Source organism: Sus scrofa, chromosome 1 (genome assembly GCF_054392235.1).
Source record: "Sus scrofa isolate SSC_HxYL_T2T_F1_AM1 chromosome 1, Sscrofa_HxYL_maternal_Yorkshire_Landrace_v2.0, whole genome shotgun sequence".
NCBI classification, from domain to species: Eukaryota; Metazoa; Chordata; class Mammalia; order Artiodactyla; family Suidae; genus Sus; species Sus scrofa.
In genome coordinates this window covers 114,373,789-114,392,716 of record NC_139383.1, presented here as the reverse complement: position 1 = coordinate 114,392,716, position 18,928 = coordinate 114,373,789, and the positions used below count along the sequence as shown (strand labels likewise).

The window sequence follows — 18,928 nt, the reverse complement described above, 5'->3', positions numbered from 1 at the left end:
TTTTTTTTTGTCTTTTTGCCATTTCTAGGGCCACTCCCGAGGCACATGGAAGTTCCCAGGCTAGGGGTCTAATCGGAGCTGTAGCCGCCAGCCTATACCACAGCCGCAGCAACGTGGGATCTGAGCCGCGTCTGTAACCTACACCACAGCTCACGGCAACGCCGGATCCTTAACCCACTGAGAGAGGCCAGGGATCGAACCCACAACCTCATGGTTCTTAGTCGGATTCGTTAACCACTGTGCCACGACGGGAACTCCACTTATCCATTCTAAATGTAATAGTTTGCATCTACTAACCTCAGACTCCCAGTCCATCCCACTCCATGCCTCCTCCCTCTTGGCAACCATAGTCTGTTTGTTCTCTATGTCTGCCACACTTGATTATTCTTAAAATTTATTCAAAAATTTATATGCAGGAAGTTACTCATTTACTTTTAAAATTAAATCATTATTTACCAAGTATCTACCATGTACCAGGTACAGTTGTGGGTGCTAGAAGATGTGGTTCTGCATTGATTAAATGTGGGAGACAGTCAGTTCAGCATGTCGAGTTGAGTCCACTGTGCACCTGTCAGGTATCAGCACATCTCCACGATGCTGCCGCCCATCTTTGGTGAATGTTGGGAGAGTGGTATGATTCATATGAGCTGGAAACACTGTTTACTGAATAACCAAGCAAAGAAAAGTCACCCTCTACCTTTGAGAGGTGTGAGGCCTTAGATGAGTTTGTAATAGGGTTCCGGACAAGCCTAGCAGCCAACAGAAGGTTCCCTGAACTGGGCCCCTGGACTGAGGTCTGAGGTGGGAGGGAAGGTAAATGGGGGAAGTGGGCTGGTGGCCATGGGCTGTGGTGGTTGGGGAGAGGCTAGAGCTTGCCTGAAGCTGAGGCTGGGGGATGGGTGGGTTGGCCAGATCATGGCAGGCTGCAAGATAGGGAGTCTGCAGTGTTCTGCCATCAGATTGGTGCCTGGGAACACTCTGACTGCAGCCTGGAACACACACCTGAAGGAAAGTCAGTGTATATAGCTTGAACCAGTTATGAGGCTTTTGCAGAAATCCTGGTGAGAAGTGAGGGCCTCCAGTGTGGGTGGTAGGTAGAGAATTGGCTGTAGACTTTATTTGAAACCTGTAACTTGAGCTCACTGGGGAACATTCACAGTGGGCATTGGCACGTGCGTTCAAGCCCACACATGCCATTTTTTATAACTTTAATACTTGAGAAATCTACTATACTTTATGTTTGGTAGCAGTAACCGTGAGACCTGGTTCAGCTGTGGGTGCTATCGACTACCTTTTTAGCAACCAACACCACAGAAATGCTTTTTATTTTTTGAGAAAAGTGGTAGATTAATTTTGCAATCCTCTTATGAGAGGTGAAGAGGTGGGAGTGGGAGAATGGGGCAAAAAGGGCTCTTTTTTTCTTATTTAGTGGTCTTCAGTAATTATGGTTTTTAGGCTTCCTCTGGCTTATGTTCTAATTACCAGTGACTATTCTGATGGTTCGGTTCAACCTGCCGAGTTGAGTCCATCATGCACCTGCAGTCAGGTATCAGCACTTCTCCATGATGTTGCCGCACGTCTTTGGTGAAACTTAGGAGGGCGGTAGGATTCATATGAGCTGGAAACACTGTTTACTTGGTTGTGTTTTGTCTGGAGCGCTTTGCCCCCTTTCGCTCTGGCTACCCAGCTCCTTCCCTGCCCCCCCCACCCCCAATTTCCTCACGCATCTGATGGTTTACTCTTTGGAGTCACCTTTCAACCCAGTATGTTTTTTATTTCATTTTAGTTAGGAAAATATCACTATTCTTGGTATAGTTACTGCTAAGTTGAAGAAAAAAATCATTTATTTTTTCCCTTTCTTTCTTTCCATCTTTGCTTCAGCTAGTTAGTTAGAGCATCGGGGGGATGCCGTGGGATGGGCTGGGTCCTGATATTCAGGCCCGTTAGGGATTTTTGGCTTCATGACCCAGGAGTGCTGCGTGTACTTCATCAGAAGGATGCTGAAGGAGTGAGGCCCAGGACCATCCGTGCTGAGCAGAAAACTCCACGCATGTGCCTTATGCTAGGAGTTAGTAGGGTGACGCTGATGTAAGTTGGCAGCATTCTCTTGTTCCTGTCTCCTGGAGAATCCCTTCAGCATCGAGGCTTGCATTCAGAACTCTCAGTTAAAAAAATAAAGCCAAATACAGTTACCTTCCTTTTGGGGGTTGGAGGCGGGGACACACAGGTGCTTCCATGGTTATCTGCAGTGCTTAGTTTTTTTCATAAGAAAAATAAATGGTGGAAGGTTATGGTTGACAACCCTGTGCTCGAAATAGTCCATAATTAGAAACAAACCATAACCATCAGGAGTCAAATGCACACTCTCCCTCTCATTCACACTCTCCACTGGCCAGTCCTCTTTCCTTACCTCATTCATAGCAAGAATTTTGCTGATGGCTGTCTACCCTCCTTTCATATACTTTTAAGAAATAACTCTAACCCCAACCCAGTATTTCAAAACATATTTTATCTTGTAATGTTTGACACCTGCAAAATAATACTCGTAGCATGTGTGAATTATGAAGCTAAGTGATGGAGTGAAGACCTGAGGATCCACCACACACTAGAGCAGCCTCAGACCCTGGTGGGTTTCTTCCTTATCCACATTTCCCTGTCTTTCTTGCCAGAGGTACACACTTTCTTTTTAAAAGTAGTTTTATGATGTACATATGTATCCCTAAGCAATATGTTGTTTGGCTTTACTTGACAGAGGATTATAAACATGATATCATTTCTATATTGTCTTGGCCACTTGCTTTTTGTTCACTTGGTGTTATGTGTTTCAGATTTAGCCATGTTGCTGTGTCTGGCATACGCTCATTTTCACTGCTGGTGAATACGCCTCAATTTATTCCTATATTTTCTAGTTAATGAAACTGGATGGATTCCCATTTTTTGAGACTATTTTCCTAGACACTTCTTGATGCACTCTTGATCATCTCAGTTGGTATCTGTAAGGTACATATCTAAGAGTAAAATTGCTGGATTGTAGAGTTAGGCAAATGTTCAAAATGAAAAGCTAGTGCCCAGTTGTTTTCCACAATTGTTAGCAATTTATACTTACCCATAGCATGAAGGATTACTGTTGGTACATATCATTGTCCATCTTTGGTCTTGTCAGATTTCTTTATTTTTATCCATCCAGCGGGTGCAAGATGTAAAATGTATCTCACTGTGGTCTTGTGACTCCCTCATAATTAATGAGGTTTAACATCTTTATATGTATGTATTTATTATTCATGTTTGTTCTATGGAATCTCCACTCCTCAATTTTCTATTGAGTCTTTGGTTTTTTACTTATTGATTCATGGATATTCTTGATATATTTGTAGATAATAATTCTTTTTCAGTGATGCATGCTGCAAATACTTTCTCTTATTTTACAGCCTGTCTTTTTAACCCTCTCTATGGTATATTTTGATGAACAGAAGTTCTTAAATTTAGTCATTTGTTTTTTCCTTTACCTTTTTTTTTTTTTTAATATATGTTTTGTGTCATGTTTGGAAAATCCATCCCTGCCTCAAGGTCATAAAGATAGTCTCATAGGTGTTTCTTCTGAAAAAGATGTCAGTTTTGACATCCACATTTAAGTTTTTATTGCAGTTGGGGCTGATTCTGTAGAGTGACAAGTAGGGGTTCAGTCCCACATATCCCTAAGTATAGATATACATTTTGTTCTAAAGTCATTTATTGAAAAGTCCATCCTCTCCATAAGCATCCACAGTGCTGTTTCTGCAACATCGTAAGTTTCTGTATTTGTAAGTGTCTTTCATTCTGAGTCCTATTTTCCTAATCTTTTGGTCGGTTTGAGTACCTTTGCCGCAGTACCATATTGTGATAAGTTTCACAGCGCATTTTGGTGTATGTGAAGTCAGTCTCTTCCTCTTCCTCCTCTTGTTCTGTGTGCACACATTTGACTTCCTTTGTTCTTGTACAGAAATTTTAAAATAAGTTTGTCAAGATCTTCATAAGCCTTTTAGGGATTTTATTTATGCTGCATGGAATCTAATGATCACTTTGTGGAAAATTAATGTATTTTTTCAGTTCCTTAGGTCTTCTTTAATATCTCAGAGTGTTGTAATTTTTTCTATGAGGTTGTGTGCACCTTTTAATGGCTTATTCGTAGATACCTTATTTTTTGTTATTGTTGATAATGACATTTTCTTTTAAATTAAATATACAAGTTTTTTTTTCCGGTTTATAAAAATGAAGTTGATTTTTGTATACTGATTTCATATTCCTCCATGTTGCTAAATTCTGCCATTAATTCTAACATTGTCTTTGTGTTTTCTTTGGAGTTTTTCTTATAGACAGTCATATCATGTGTGAATAATGACAGTTCTGTTGTTTTTCCTTTCAGATCCCTGTATCTGTTCCCCCCCCCCACTCCTTTTCTTATCTTACTGTGCTGTCTAGGACCTCAAGTACCTTCTTAAATAGAAACAGCAATACTGGGAATCCTTGTCTTTTCCCTCATTTTCACCGTTGACACTGATGATGGTAGATTTGTCATTAAGGAAGTTTCCTTCTATTCATATTTTGCTAAGAGTTTTATTGTGAGTGGTGTTGAATTTTATCCATTTTTCTACATATATTTAAACCGTGATTTAAAAAATCTCCTTTAATTTGGTAATGTTGTGAGTGACCTTTATATTTTTCCCCATGGTAAACTCTCCTTGGATTTTGGAATTGATTAATACGATTGATATGTTGTTAATACTCTTTTAAAAATAATATCCTGGACTCAGTTTTCTAATATTTTCTTTAGTCTTTTGCATCTATGTTTATAGCTAAGATTGATGTATAATATTTCTTCTCTTACTTTTCTTATCTTGTTTTGGCTCCAAGGTTATACTGCCCTGTAAAATGAGCAGGGAAGGATTTCTGCTATATTATCCTCCAGAATAGTGTGTTTAAGTCTCAAATAATGTGTTCCTTGAAATTGGATAAAACTAGTCTGTGTAACAAACTGAGCCTGGTGTGAGATGATTTTAAGCCACCGATACAGTTTTTAAATACTAAAGGATTAAGAACGAGAATTTTTACTTTCTCTTTCATAGAGTTTTAAAGTCATAAATGTGAATAAAATTATATATGTGATGTAGATAATATTTTCCCATTTCATATAAAATCCTTAATTGATTGCCATAAAGTTGTTCATGGTATTCTTTTATTAGCTTTCTAATCTCTGCTGATTCTATAATTATTTCACTTTTCATTTCTGGTTTTGTTTGTGTTTTCCTTGATCAAAATTTCTGTATATTAGGGATATTTCTCATGTATTAGTCTTTACAAGAAGATTCAACTTTTGGCTTCATGGATTATTTGTGTGTGTGTGTGTGTGTGTGTGTGTGTGTGTGTGTTTTCCTACTTCATTAATTCTTTTTTTCTTTTTTGGCCGCACTCAGTGGCATGTGGAAATTTCCAGACCAGGGATCAAACCCTCACCACAACAGTGACCTGAGCTGCTGTGGTAATCCTTAACCCCGGAGCCATAAGAGAAGTCTGTACTTCATTAATTTTTAATTTTTATTATTGCCAGCTTTCTGTGGATTTATTCTGATTTTTTTCTAACTTCTTAAGTTGATCACTTTGCTCATTAAGTTATCACTTTTTTTTTTTTTGTCTTTTTGCCATTTCTTGGGCCACTCCCGCGGCATATGGAGATTCCCAGGCTAGGGGTCGAATCTGAGCTGTAGCTGCCAGCCTCCGCCAGAGCCAGAGCAATGCAGGATCCGAGCCGCGTCTGCGACCTACACCACAGCTCACGGCAACGCCGGATCATTATTAACCCACTGAGCAAGGCCAGGGATCGAACCTGCAACCTCATGGTTCCTAGTCGGATTCGTTAACCACTGCACCACGACGGGAACTCCCCTATCATTTTTTTTAATGGAAGAACTTATGGCTATAAAATACCTTCTAAGTACTGCTGTCATTGTATTCCATAGGTTTTTAATGTGTAACATGTTCATTGTGTTTTATTTGTAAGTATTTAAAATTTTCCATATGATTTTCCTCTTTGACCCTTACAGTACTTATTGATGCCTTGGAAATTTTGCAGATGAGTGTGTTATTTATCTTTTTGTTATTGACTTCTAATGTAATTTAATTGTTGTCAGAGAACTGTTCTATGTGACAACAGTTCTTTGGTTCTTATGAGACTTGCTTTATTGTCATTCTAATTAATCAGTTTTTATAAATGTTCCATTGTGTGCTTGGAAAGATTGTGTATTCTTTTATTACTGAGTTGAAGGGTTTATGTCCAGAAATTTAAGCTTGTTAATTGTGCCTTAAAATCACCTATACCTGTAGCAGTTTTTTTTGTCTGCCTGACATTTTGTCATTGATACAAGTGGACTGAAATAATACTCTATCATGGTGACTTTGCAGATTTTCCCCTGTGTTTCTGTTTTGGTTGTATTCATATTGAAATAGTATAATGACATGCATTTAAGTTTAGAATGAGTAGGTCTTCCTGTTTGATTAAACTCTTTATCCACTTTATATGTGGTCATCCTCTTTCTACTATTTTTTTTCTTTTTTTTAAATTGTTATTTCCCCAATATAATTTTGTTTTCTATTGTACAGCATGGTGATCCGGTTACACATACATGTATACATTCTATTTTCTGACATTATCATGCTCCATCATAAGTGACTAGACAGTGCTACACAGCAGGATCTCATTGCTAATCCATTCCAAAGGCAATAGTTTGCATCTATTAACCCCAAGCTCCCAACCTATTTTGTCTTAAAGTCTGTTTGATCTCTTATTAGTATAGCTATCTCACTTTCTTTTTGGCTAATATTTGTCTAGTGTACCTATTTTTTAACCTTTTATTTTCAATCCATCTATGTTGATATGTTTTAAATATGCCAGCTACAACTGGGTTTTAATTTTAATCTAATTAGATATCAGATTATTTAAATCCATTTACATTTATCTGTGCTTGGATTTAGGCCACTTACATAGACTACACTGTGAATGTGCCTCTTGGAATTACATGATATACTACATCTGTGGTTACTGTAACTTAAATTCTTAATTTTCATTTGTATTGCTTCTTATACACTTATTTTTCCCTCTTGTTCCTTTAAAGAAATTAATTAAGATTTTGGGGTTTTTTTTACTTCCTTTTACTCTCGCATTATTTGGAATTTATTTCTGTTATTTTAGTGATTACCTTTTAGATTTTACTAAGCATAGTTATCTGACAAAGTCTAAAGTTTGTCTGTAGTCTTAAGTCGCCTTTGAAACAATTTTAGCACCATAGAATACTTTTCCTTACATCACTTCCCTATCTACTTAAGGAGTATTTTTTTTTTTTTTTTTTGGAGCTTTAAAATATTTTCTACAAACTAGGTCTTATTAACTAACCATAGATAATGTTTAGATGTACTAGTTTACTGATTTTTTTTTTTTTTTTTTTTTTTTTTTTTTTTTTTGCTCAATACTTTTTTGGCAGCTAGACCGTTATGGGATCATTTTCATATTTGATGAAGTATTATCTTTAAGAAGTTTTTTGTATAGGGATGTTGAAGGTCAGCACTTGTATTTCTGTTTATCCAAAGATAAATTATCTTATTCTTGAAAGGTAATTTTGCAGGGCATAAAATTCCAGGTTGACATTGATTTTGTTTTCCTCATTGCTCCGAAGATTTTATTCTACTGTCTTCTGAATTCTGTTGCAACTCATGAGAAGTCTGCTGTGCATCCATTTACCATTCCTTTCTAGACGTGTGTCTTTTCCCATGACTTCCCTTTCTTGTTTTGGTACTTAGCAATATTATTTCATTAAAACTTTCATCAACTTTTGAGAAAACGTTCATGTTCATGTATTTTTGTTGGAAATTCCATGTATTTAGCTTCTCTATGGCACATTCTCCTCCTGCCTTTTTTTTTTTTTTTTTTTTTTTAACTCTTATTTTGTTGGCTGATCTACCTGAACTCTCAATTGAATCCCTCAGGAATCTCACCTGGGCCTTCTTTTCCTTTTCTATGAGAGGCAGTGTGGTCCAGAGCTTCAGTCTGGAATCAGATTGGATTGATTATTGTCCAGTTACTAACAGTGTGACATTGTTTTCTTATTGAAAAATGGATAGGAACAGGATTGTTGGAAGAATTCAATAAGATAATACTTGCCATGCACTTAACCCACATTCAATATATGGTAGGCAGTCTGTTTACATTTACTTATTTGTGTCTTTCAGCATCACTTTGTAGGGCCAGCTATCTGTTTTATTTGATTTCCTCCACACTCCTTAATATATGCCTCTCTTGCCTCTGCATCTTTGCAGTGGCACTAACAGGCACCTCACTGGTCAAACTGAGATCTGGACACATAGCCCCTTTTCTTTCTTTGACTTTCTCCCCATCTAATCATCATGGAGTTCTGCTCTCCAGCTCCACCTTTATTATTTGAAATGAAGACACCATCATTTCTTGTCTGGTATGTTCTAGCCACTTCCTAACTACTCTCTAAGTTTATACTTCTTCTTTATTGAATCCATATTCCAAAGCAGCCAGAGTGAGTTTTAAGAAAACGTCCAAGAGAGCATTTCTTCTCCATCATCAGTGTTTTCCGCTGTTTTAAACACTTTCTATGTTATTGAATAACTTCTGCACTCTTTTACATATCCTAGAGGTACTTGTACAGCCTCATTTGGTTCCCTTCTGCTGTTCCTCTCTACATTCAAGGTACATAGGTCTTCTTTTAGCCAAGCTTTTCCTTGATGCAGGGCTTTTGCTTATGCTGTTGAACACCTCTCCTCCCACTCTTTGTCTGATTAATCCATCCAGATTTCATCTGAAATACTATCTTCTCCAAGAGGCTTTCTTTGACTTGTAACCTAAATTACAATGTCTGTTTATTCAGTAAATACTGAATTTGTTTAATAAGTGATTCAGTAAGCATATATGTGTATTTTAACTTGAATCTACTGATTAAGAGGAATGATAGTTCTATGAGACCATGCTCATTTTAAGTTTTCTCAAAATATTGTCATTGGAAACCACTAAAATTTCCCTTTGTGTGCATTTATCAGATTTTCAAAGTCACATAAATTTCTGATGACCATAATAATTTTTTTTGGCATTTTCACACATGTTTTGCATGTAGATTTTATTACTAGATAAAATATCAGCCCAGATTAGGGACGAGAGAATTCATGCTCACTGAGTACCATATGTCAGGCACTCTTATGTTATTATCTTATGGAAAGCCCTGGAATCTGGTCAGTCCCAAATCACTAAAGAAGAAACTGTGATTTCGAGAAGCCCCTGAATTGCCCAAGGCCATAGAGGTAGTGGGAGGGAAGGCCTTGGTTTAGTCTAGGTGTTGAAACTCCAAGAGGAGAGCTTGTTCTAGACCTTCTGCCTTATTTCTTCTCTAGGAAAACTCCTAACAAATTGCTATAGTGAGTGGAAGTCATACAGTTCTTTCAACCCAGGGAATATGGAGGTTCCCAGGCTAGGGGTCGAATCAGAGCTGCAGCTGTAGGCCTGCACCACAGCCACAGCCAACATGGGATCTGAGTTGCATCTGTGACCTACACCCACAGCTCATGGCAATGCTGGATCTCTGACCCACTGAGTGAGACCAGGGATCAAAACCGCATCGTCATGAATACCAGTCGGATTTGTTTTTGCTGTGTCGCAACAGGATCTCCCCACACAGTTCTTACACATATGTCACCTCATATACTATGTACTTCAGGTTCTGGAGGACACGAGACAGTTCTGATATCTCATTATGGATCAGGCTTCTTGTTCATTGTCTCTTTTATTCCCCAGGGTATCCCATCCCTCTGAGGTCTTGGAGTTTATACATGATATAAGTTAAACAAGGAGCAATTACGTGAGTTCTCTTGAGAAGTGACCTAATGGAATATTGAATTATGGATGAGTTTTTTGGGTTTTTTTTTTTTTTTTTTTTTTTTGCTTTTTAGAGCTGCACTTGTGGCATATGGAGGTTCCCAGGCTAGGGGTCGAATTGGAGCTACAGTTTCCGGCCTGTACCACAGCCACAGCAGCACGGTATCCAAGCTGCATCTGTGACCTACACCACAGCTCATGGTAATGCCAGATCCTTAACCCACTGAGTGAGGCCAGGGATCTAATTGGTGTCCTCATGGATACTAGTTGGATTCGTTACTGCTGAGCCACACCTGGAACTCCTGGTTGACTGGCTATTGATTGATATGTATCTATAATTGCATATGTTTTAGAAAAAATGTAACTCGCATAATTAGGCCTGGGTTCTATAGATATTATTCTTAGGAGAAGGCTGAGGTTTTTTTAAAAAGTTATTTCTTTATGAAGAAAAGTATGAACTAAATAAATATTCAGTTAGTACTTAGCAAAAACCAAGAAGGTAGATCTGATATGGGAAACACCACTGGGTTCTTTGGGGACACATAGAGTGTCCTTGGCCAGGCCAAAGAGGGGACAAAGGAGAAAGCTATACAAGTGCTGGTGAATAACTTCTCGGCGCACACCTTACTCACAGCTGTCTGTGGCTCTCACCTTCTTCAGTAAATATTTTGGTTTTTGTCATGGAGGGCATTTTGATTCAAATTTGCATTTTGACATTTTGATTTTTTTTAAAGCTAAAAATTAAAAAAAGATCTCAGTCCCTTATGTTAGGATTTTACTATTTTTCTCTCTTACCTGTGTAGCATCTCAAAAAGCAGTTTTCCTTAAAAGAAGAAATCATTCTTTGGACTTTGAGAATAAACACATTTCTGAAACTAGAATTATGTAGACTAGAGCAAGGGTCAGCAAAATTTTTTTGTAAGGGACAAGGTAATAACCACTTTTTGTGTGCCATATACTCTCTGCTGCAAGTGCTAAATTCTGCTGTTGTAGCATGAAAGGAGCTGTAGGTAACAAGTAAGCCAAAGAGCATGATTGCATTCCATTAAAACATGATTTTACAAAAACAAGCAGCAACCGAATATTGGCAGGGCGGAGGAGGGCAAGCTTGCAGATTCTGTCTAGAGAGACGTATTTTAGACCCACCTGTAAGAAACGATGGGATGTACTCCTAGCCTTCTCCATTATTAGCTCTGTGATCTTGGACAATTCACTTTAAATTGCAAAGAGTGAATTTGTTCATTTGAAAAATGAGACAGTTAAGAGTTCTGTCGTGGCTCAGCGGAAATGAATCTGACTAGTAACCATGAGGTTGCGGGTTCGATCCCTGGCCTCCCTCGGTGGGTTAAGGATCCGGCATTGCCATGAGTTGTGGTGTAGGTTGCAGATGCAGCTCCGATCCTACATTGCTGTGGCTGTGGTATGGGCTGGCAGCTGTAGCTCTGATTAGACATCTAGTCTGGGAGCCTCCATCTGATGTGGGTGTGGCCCTAAAAAGCCAAAAACAAAACAAAACAAAACAAAACAAAAAAAACCATGAAAAATGAGACGGTCACTTTTTTTTAATATGGGCAATGTATATTTTCTTTGGGTGATGCATATTTTTATGCATTGAATGTACATAATACTGTCATAATGGTGAGCATGTATTACTTTTATAAACAGGACAAACTATTTAAAAATTAAAGCGCAGATTAAAAGAAGAAAGTTGTCAAAAAAATATTGTAAAGGATAAGTAGATCAGGTTTTTTGTGGAACTGGAATGGGTGTAAATTGATCAATAAATATTAGGTTTGAAGACCATTATGGACAAAGATTGTTACTTATGAATTTTGTGTCATTCAATACCTTCTTGGGTACAGAATCCTTAACTAATCATTTTTATAGTATTTTGTTTATACATTCACTTATCGATTTAATGTAATGAATTTATTGACCCCTCACTATATGTGAAGGACCATGTTGAATGCTTAAGATGGTAAAAATGATGGTAATACAGTGATCTCAGGGAGCTCACACTGAGAGAGATGCGCATCTCCAAAAATATCCTACTGTATGATTCATTCTCCTTTAGAAATGTTCATGTGTAGAGACTAGGAAATCAGAATCATTGGAGTGGAGGTAAATGCCAAAGGACCTTCCTCAAGATTGCCAAGTCAATGGGGAATCTCAAGACAGAAGGTCTGTGCAATTGTGAACCTCACAAATCACAGACAGTTGAAACTAGAAATGGACTAATGAGAGGAAGTGGGGCATGTAATGCTCAAAGTTTGGCCAAGACCAGGGAGTGAAGGTGAGGGAATTTCAACAGTTTTGGAGCTATGGAATGCTGTGGGAATCTGACAAAAGATAGGATGCTTTTCCATAGGAAAATGCAGGTAGCATGAAGATTCAGTATTTTGCATACGGTTTTGGGATTAAGAATCTAGAGATCATGTTGTGAACATTATGAACATTTTGTGTTTTTCCCTTCTGAAAAAATAAAAGGGAAAAGATATATTAGTAGACAAATCCTTCATCCATTGCCTTGCTTGACGGTGGCTTCAGATGCTCTTGATGAGCTTAAAGCAAGTTTCTTGCTTTGTTTTCTGAAGGATCTGGGAGTATATGAGATTGTGCTGAAACTTTTATACTTATAATTTCCTTAAAGGGGTGGTTAAGCAAAGTCAGACAAGCCTTATTATTGGTAAATATCCACACAGTTCGGTCACCTAAGTGATTATATCACTTTGCATAGAATTTCCTCCTCTGTAAAATGGTACTACCATAGAACACTCCCCTTTCCCTCCTCCCCCCTAGGTAATGAGGGTTCAGTGAACTTATCCAAGTATGACACTTAGCCCTGGGTTTGCACACAGTAAGAGCTCAGTAAATGTTAGCAATTAATACTGTTATTCGAGTTGTGAAAAACCTATCCTTTCATTTATGTGTGTTCATGGATGGAATGCTCACACATACTCGAATCCCTTTATCGAACCTACAGATAGCCCCGCGTTGTTGGCTGCATAAACATCTATGTAGGTCCATGTATTTCTAGATCATCATGGGTCATTTTGTTGGAAAAAAGCTCACTTTGCTGAAATACCTCTCACAGCACTGGCTCAGCACTTCTCCGTGAGAGGTTGCGTTACATATCTTCTGTATAAAACAGCAGCAATGGTGGAGATAAGTTAACTAATGAATATTATTATGTGCTTTTTTTTTTCTTCTTTTTACAGCTTCTAATATTCAGTGGGGAAATTTTCCTTGTTAAGAGGCACTGACAAGGCCAGTTGGCCTAAAATTAGATCCAGCAGCTGTGTTTTGAATCAAGGCCCCACATGTGCACTTCACACTCTTTTCCCGCTGTGGTTGTCTGCTGCTTTATCTTGCTTCGGGGGAGCAGCTTTTTTGGGTGAATTTTAACATCCATGTTTTTTCCTGGTACAACCAGAAAGGTGCTTCCACATGGTCATGTGCCATGTTTATTCACACTTATGGAATGGCAAAACACTGAACAATAATAGATTTATTTATTTAGACAAAACCACCCTCTAGCGTAGCTTTAATTCTGGCTATCCATGAAGACTTTCGCCTTCATCCCTTCACCTGCCCTCACACCCTTCACTTAGCAATGTCAAAGAGACTATGTGTGAAAAATAAAATTTGGGAGCCACAAATCAAGGTACTAGATCATTCTTCTATTTAATTGCTCCCCAAATCCACTTTGTTTTTTAAAAGAAAAAAAAAATCCCTCCATCATTTTTGAGGTTTTTGACATCTAGAAATAAGTTTGGTTTTGTCTATCAGTTTATATTCAGGAGCCAATGTCAACCGATATTAATTTTATAGGTCCTAGTCCCTTTGTATTTCTTTGCCCTACTGTTTGGTTAATAAACATTTTTTAAAAAGTATATTCATATATACAACATTATCATGATTTGGTTTAAGTATCTGTGGTTCTAAGTGCACTTCATTTCACCTAATTAAGTTATTTAGTCATTTACACATTAGCAACGTACTACATATTCCACTTTTACAGGAACTTATTTTAATTATACCCACAGTTGTGTTCTGCTCCATTATATCCATAGATCAAGCTGAATAATAGCAGTCTTAAAAGCCATATGCTAAAAGTGATTATAGGTCATTAAGGCCAAATTAAGGTAACATTTCTGATGGCCACAACCGGAAGCCTAACTAACAATTACTGTTTTCTTTTGCTTTGGGGAACTCATTCTATCTGGCTTTGATGTTGTTGGTCTCACGGCCTTGTTGAATGGCTGGTGTTTGGCATGTGTTGGTAGTTGTCTTTGCTTGTGCTAATTTCTTTAAGGGGGAAATATATACAACACATACTTTTTATTTCTCCAGAAATCTCTTATTCACTGAATTTGCTGCCATCTTTCTAAAAAAAATTGTACTTCTTTAGTCCTCTCTTGTCCTACTTGCCTTTAAGGATCAGATGAACAACCAATTCTCATAGTCTGGGAATATGAATATATTAGAATGCATTTAAATTACTTCTTTTGAGTAATGAGAATAAAGCCTGATTGTGCCACTTAGTAGTGACCTACATAAGTATATCACATCCTTCCAAAGAGACATGCACTGGATGTATCTCGTTTGATGGCAGCGTTGCTTAAAAACAATAACAACAATAACAATCTGGTATTTATTACATTAGTGTTTAATTCTCATTTCAGTTGGCCTAAAATCATGTATTAAGAAAAAGGACATCCTTCATTTCAGGCTTTCCCATATACATTTTGTAACCTAAGAATGGGTGACTGTAGTGTTATTAATTTTCTCTTTGAGAGATATTTAGGTTTTGTATGGGAATACGTAATTCTGGATGGTTTTGCTGACTCTAGGGACTTAACGCTAGAGATCCATTTTTAATTACCATTACTTGATTACCTTCGAGTTTTATAATCTATGTTTGAAATCAGTGAGAGATTTAAATGGGAAAATTACACTTAAACTCTTCCAGTGTAGTCTTCATAGTAAGTCTACTTTTGCTGGATTCATGAAGATTTTCCTGTGTATTCAGATTTGAAAGACGTTGGGCAGTTACACAAATATTACTGTGGTTGATATGGAACCTCCGCAGGTTTTTGGGAAAATTAAGTTTCTAGCAGCTCCTGTACCTTTAAAAGTATTCCCAATTAAAGTGATAATTCAGTCTGCATATGTCAGTGTAGAAATTGGCAATTTACCTTTTATGTAAAAAGGAGGGAAAATAGGAATAGGCATTTATATTTTGCTGTTCCCACATTAAAAACAAAACGAAACAAAATGGTTACTTTAGGATGACTGGGGAGGAAGGAAAAAAAAAATATGGGGTGGGATTTCCAGATGTCTGGCTTTTGTATTACTTTGATTCTTGACCCATTTGAATATATTTCCTCTTATTATATTTAGATTTTTAAAAATATTAAACAAAAATGTGGCTATCATTGCAAACATTTTAAATATTATTTTTGGATTGCTGTGTTCAGAATTCTAATTCTAAAATACAAGAAATAAATAAATGAAATTATGACTGCAGTCATCATATACTCCTGTTAGTTTGGTCACTTTCTCACATTAGTTTAGGGGTGACTTAAACACACTGGATCCTCTTAAACATAGATTTGGATCATGTGGCAGTATGAAAACTCAGACTCAGGACAAACTTTGAGGCGGAAAACTGTTGCACTTAAACAGGAATTTGTTGGTTTGCAAACTGGCACCCTCCCATCTCCCCCTCCCCGCCATGGAGGGCAAGGACGGGGGAAGAAAGAGGCAGAGCATTTCAGATTGGTAGGTGGCAGGAGTCATAAGCAAGTGATATTACACTGAGGCTTGTCTTGAGTGTCTGCAGGACCGTAGCTTTTTGCACCTGCCCACCAGAATCTTAAAAGTTTATATAGAGCCCTGAACGGGGTTCAGTTTCAGCAACACCTTACTCTCTCAAGGCCGTTTCCTTGAAACAGCTCTGGCTATGGGAATAGGGTGCAGATTGTCCCTTCCAGGAATAGGGGAGGAGGTGAGGAGCCTTCTTCAATTGCCCGATTCCCCATGTCCAGCTCACAGGTCAGCCAGTGGTCACATTCTCTCCATGACCTCCTTGTACATTTGTACATTCGCATGACACATGGTTTGGTTGATCCAGTGGTCTTAGGAAATAGAACATGCATTATTAGGAGATGGGTGTGACAGAGACAGGTGTTCCTGCTTGACGACCAGCTTGTTCCTGGACTTGGAGACCATGGGAGGGAACTTCCGTAAAGTTGGGAATAGCATCAGTAAGTGCTGTGGGCAAGCTACATTTTCAGTTATTTTTAAAGTACTTTACTCACACTAGGATTATTTTAACCTGTCAAAAATGTGACTTAAGATATCTGCAAAATTCTCCAAGTTTTCTGTATTTGTAGGTGCTATTGTTCTTGAATTGACAGTAATGAAATGTGGTGATTTACTGATTTTATTTTAATGAGCAATGTAATGGATTTTAGCCTTTTTAAAAGAAGAGCAAGGTAACATGGACGTGTGTATTTTACTCTGGCAAAAGTTCACCTTGAAATTCTTAATACGATAGGTCCTAAAACATCAAACTGTTCAGCTGGAGAATTTGCATTTGCTTATCAGTAGCTAAAGACCTAATATTTTTCGTTTAATATCATATTATTTGTATTTATTAATGTAAGGTTGGAAATGATGCCACATTCTTTTCACAGTGGGTTTTTGCTGGTTGAGCTAGGCTCTGAAAACATAACAGGACACTGAAACCATTATCATAGTTTTTGAACATTATGATTCTTGAATGGGGATGTGAAGTACAGGGCAAATTGCGAAAAAAAAAATGCTGTTCTGAAAACCACGCAGTCCTTTTAGAGTCAAAGAGATTAAACAATGTGGAATTTGAAAAAAAAATCACGTTGAAAGATAAAGGTATATAAGCTTACTTAACTGTTAATGATACAAATTAATCTGCAAAGAATTAAAAGCAGCTTTGTTAATGGCAGAAGACACATGCAGTTAATAAGGACATTACTTCTCATTTGGGGTTAGGTTTGCCCCTCATTTATTAATATCTGTTTAAACTACAAACAGAAAGAACTCCATTTTTACCAGACTTCTTGTCACAAGACCCAGTCTCTAAAGAGAAATATCGTTGATGGAAAACCAGAAAGACTAAATAGATGTATTTGGTCTCACAGGCAGTCCATTAATTTGCTCAAATTAAATATTATCTTTAAATATTGAAAGGTTAAATGTACACTGATAATGGATTTAGACAGCTATTAAGCTGTAATTGCTTTCTAATGTAGTTACTGAAAGACATTTGATATAACATTGAGAGGGAAGAATTAGGGACTTTCCTCTACCTCCGTTTTAACTGAGAGTTTTATAGCTTTCATTCTGGCAGTTGTAGGAGTAGGAGAAAAACAATTTTTTTTTTAACGAGAATGCATACAATATACATAAAATATTCAGTGGGCAGGTTGTTAAGGAACCGTATTTCATTCAGTGTACTTAATTTTCATGCTTTTTGCAAATCTGCAGCACCCATACTGTCAGATCACCTCTCCACCTCCCATATTTTTCTATTAGATGAAAGTCAAATTTCTGAAAATGTTACCCGTTTATGATTTCTGCCCACCTAAGTTGAATTACCGTGTTTTGTGCCCTGGATTTATGGATACACTAGTGACCAGATTAATTTGAAAATTTCTCAGTCTGCTGGAGACTCCCATTCAGCTCAGGTAGTCAAACTGATGGCTTTCGCGGGTGGGGTAGGCAGCTTTCTTTTTAGCATTCGCCTTGTTCGATCTGTAGGATGATGTTTTCGTGTTTTTACAGGTTGTGTTTTGGGAGTTGTGTCTCCAGATTTCACAAGTTACTGTTAACCCAAGAACACATACTGATTGAGTCAATCACTTGCCTCTAAAGTTCAGTGAAAGGACAAGAAATTTTTGTTTTTTTTTTTTTTGTAAAAGAAATGTAAAGGAGAGCTAGCTCTTCAAGACATCTCCCTTGTGAATGACTTAAACATAATCAAGGATGAGTCTGCGTCAGGAAAAAAATTCCTGCAGTTAAAATATCAAGCCAGAGTATTTTTGAGTTGAATAAGGAAAGGGAAGGCAATACCCTGCTGTTGATCCTTGTCACACATCAGATTTTTGTGTTAATAGGCAACCTCTGCTATTTGTTGGCCAATCTCAACTGTAACATTTTGGTTTACTCTACCCCCTCATTTTTAGTATTCATTTTGGTTTCACAAACCATTGTTGTGAAATAAATGTGTGTGCAGATTTGTCCTGGGACCTGGGAAAGGTGTTTAGCTTCTAGGTGGTTCCAGGGCCACTGCATGGCACCCCTTGCAATTGTGTGGGCAGCATTGCACATAGCCACCCTGCTTGGTGCCTTCAAAGAAGAGTGTGATGATAATTATGTTTTTCATTGAACTACCAGGGTGCTTTCACAGATTTTTGGGGGTGGGGGCCGCACCTGTGGCATATGGTAGTTCCCAGGCTAGGGGTCGAATGCAAGCTGCAGCTGCCATCTATACCACAGCCACAGCAACTTAGGATCCAAGCCGGATATGTGACCCATAGTTCACTCAGCTCATGGCAATGCCAGGTCCTTAACCCACTGAGTGAGGCCAGGGATCCAACCTGCATCTTCATGGATAGTTGGGTTTGTTTCCACTGAGCTACAACGGAATTCCCCATAAATCTATTTTTAATCCTTTTAGCTCTTCACAAATAGCTTATTTCATTTTTACAAACAAGAAATCATAGTATAAAAAAATGATGAGAATTTTAAATGCCATAGGATCCCAGAGGGAGAAGCTTCTACTTTCATTGGCTATAGAATTTGTAGGGAAGTCGATTTCAGTGTATACCTCTTATTAATAAAACTAGCATCATACCCATACATTTTTTCCTGTTTACGCAAACAGATGTTCTGCTTTCTCCCTCAGCCTTATTCCACATTAAAGTTAAAAGAATAAAGAAATACACGTCTAAATTTACTGAGATA

The 18,928-nt window shown here is 37.7% G+C and overlaps 1 protein-coding gene and 1 long non-coding RNA gene across 39 annotated transcripts in view; both read left to right on the top strand.

The window, feature by feature from the left end:
• Nucleotides 1-18,928, top strand: part of TCF4 (transcription factor 4) — a 365,126-nt gene that overhangs the window by 15,381 nt on the left and 330,817 nt on the right. The window lies entirely within an intron of this gene.
• On the top strand, nucleotides 7,462-15,197 carry LOC146406305 (uncharacterized). Its single transcript, XR_014809180.1, has 2 exons — nucleotides 7,462-9,950; nucleotides 11,289-15,197. It is a non-coding gene; the product is annotated as an uncharacterized LOC146406305 (long non-coding RNA).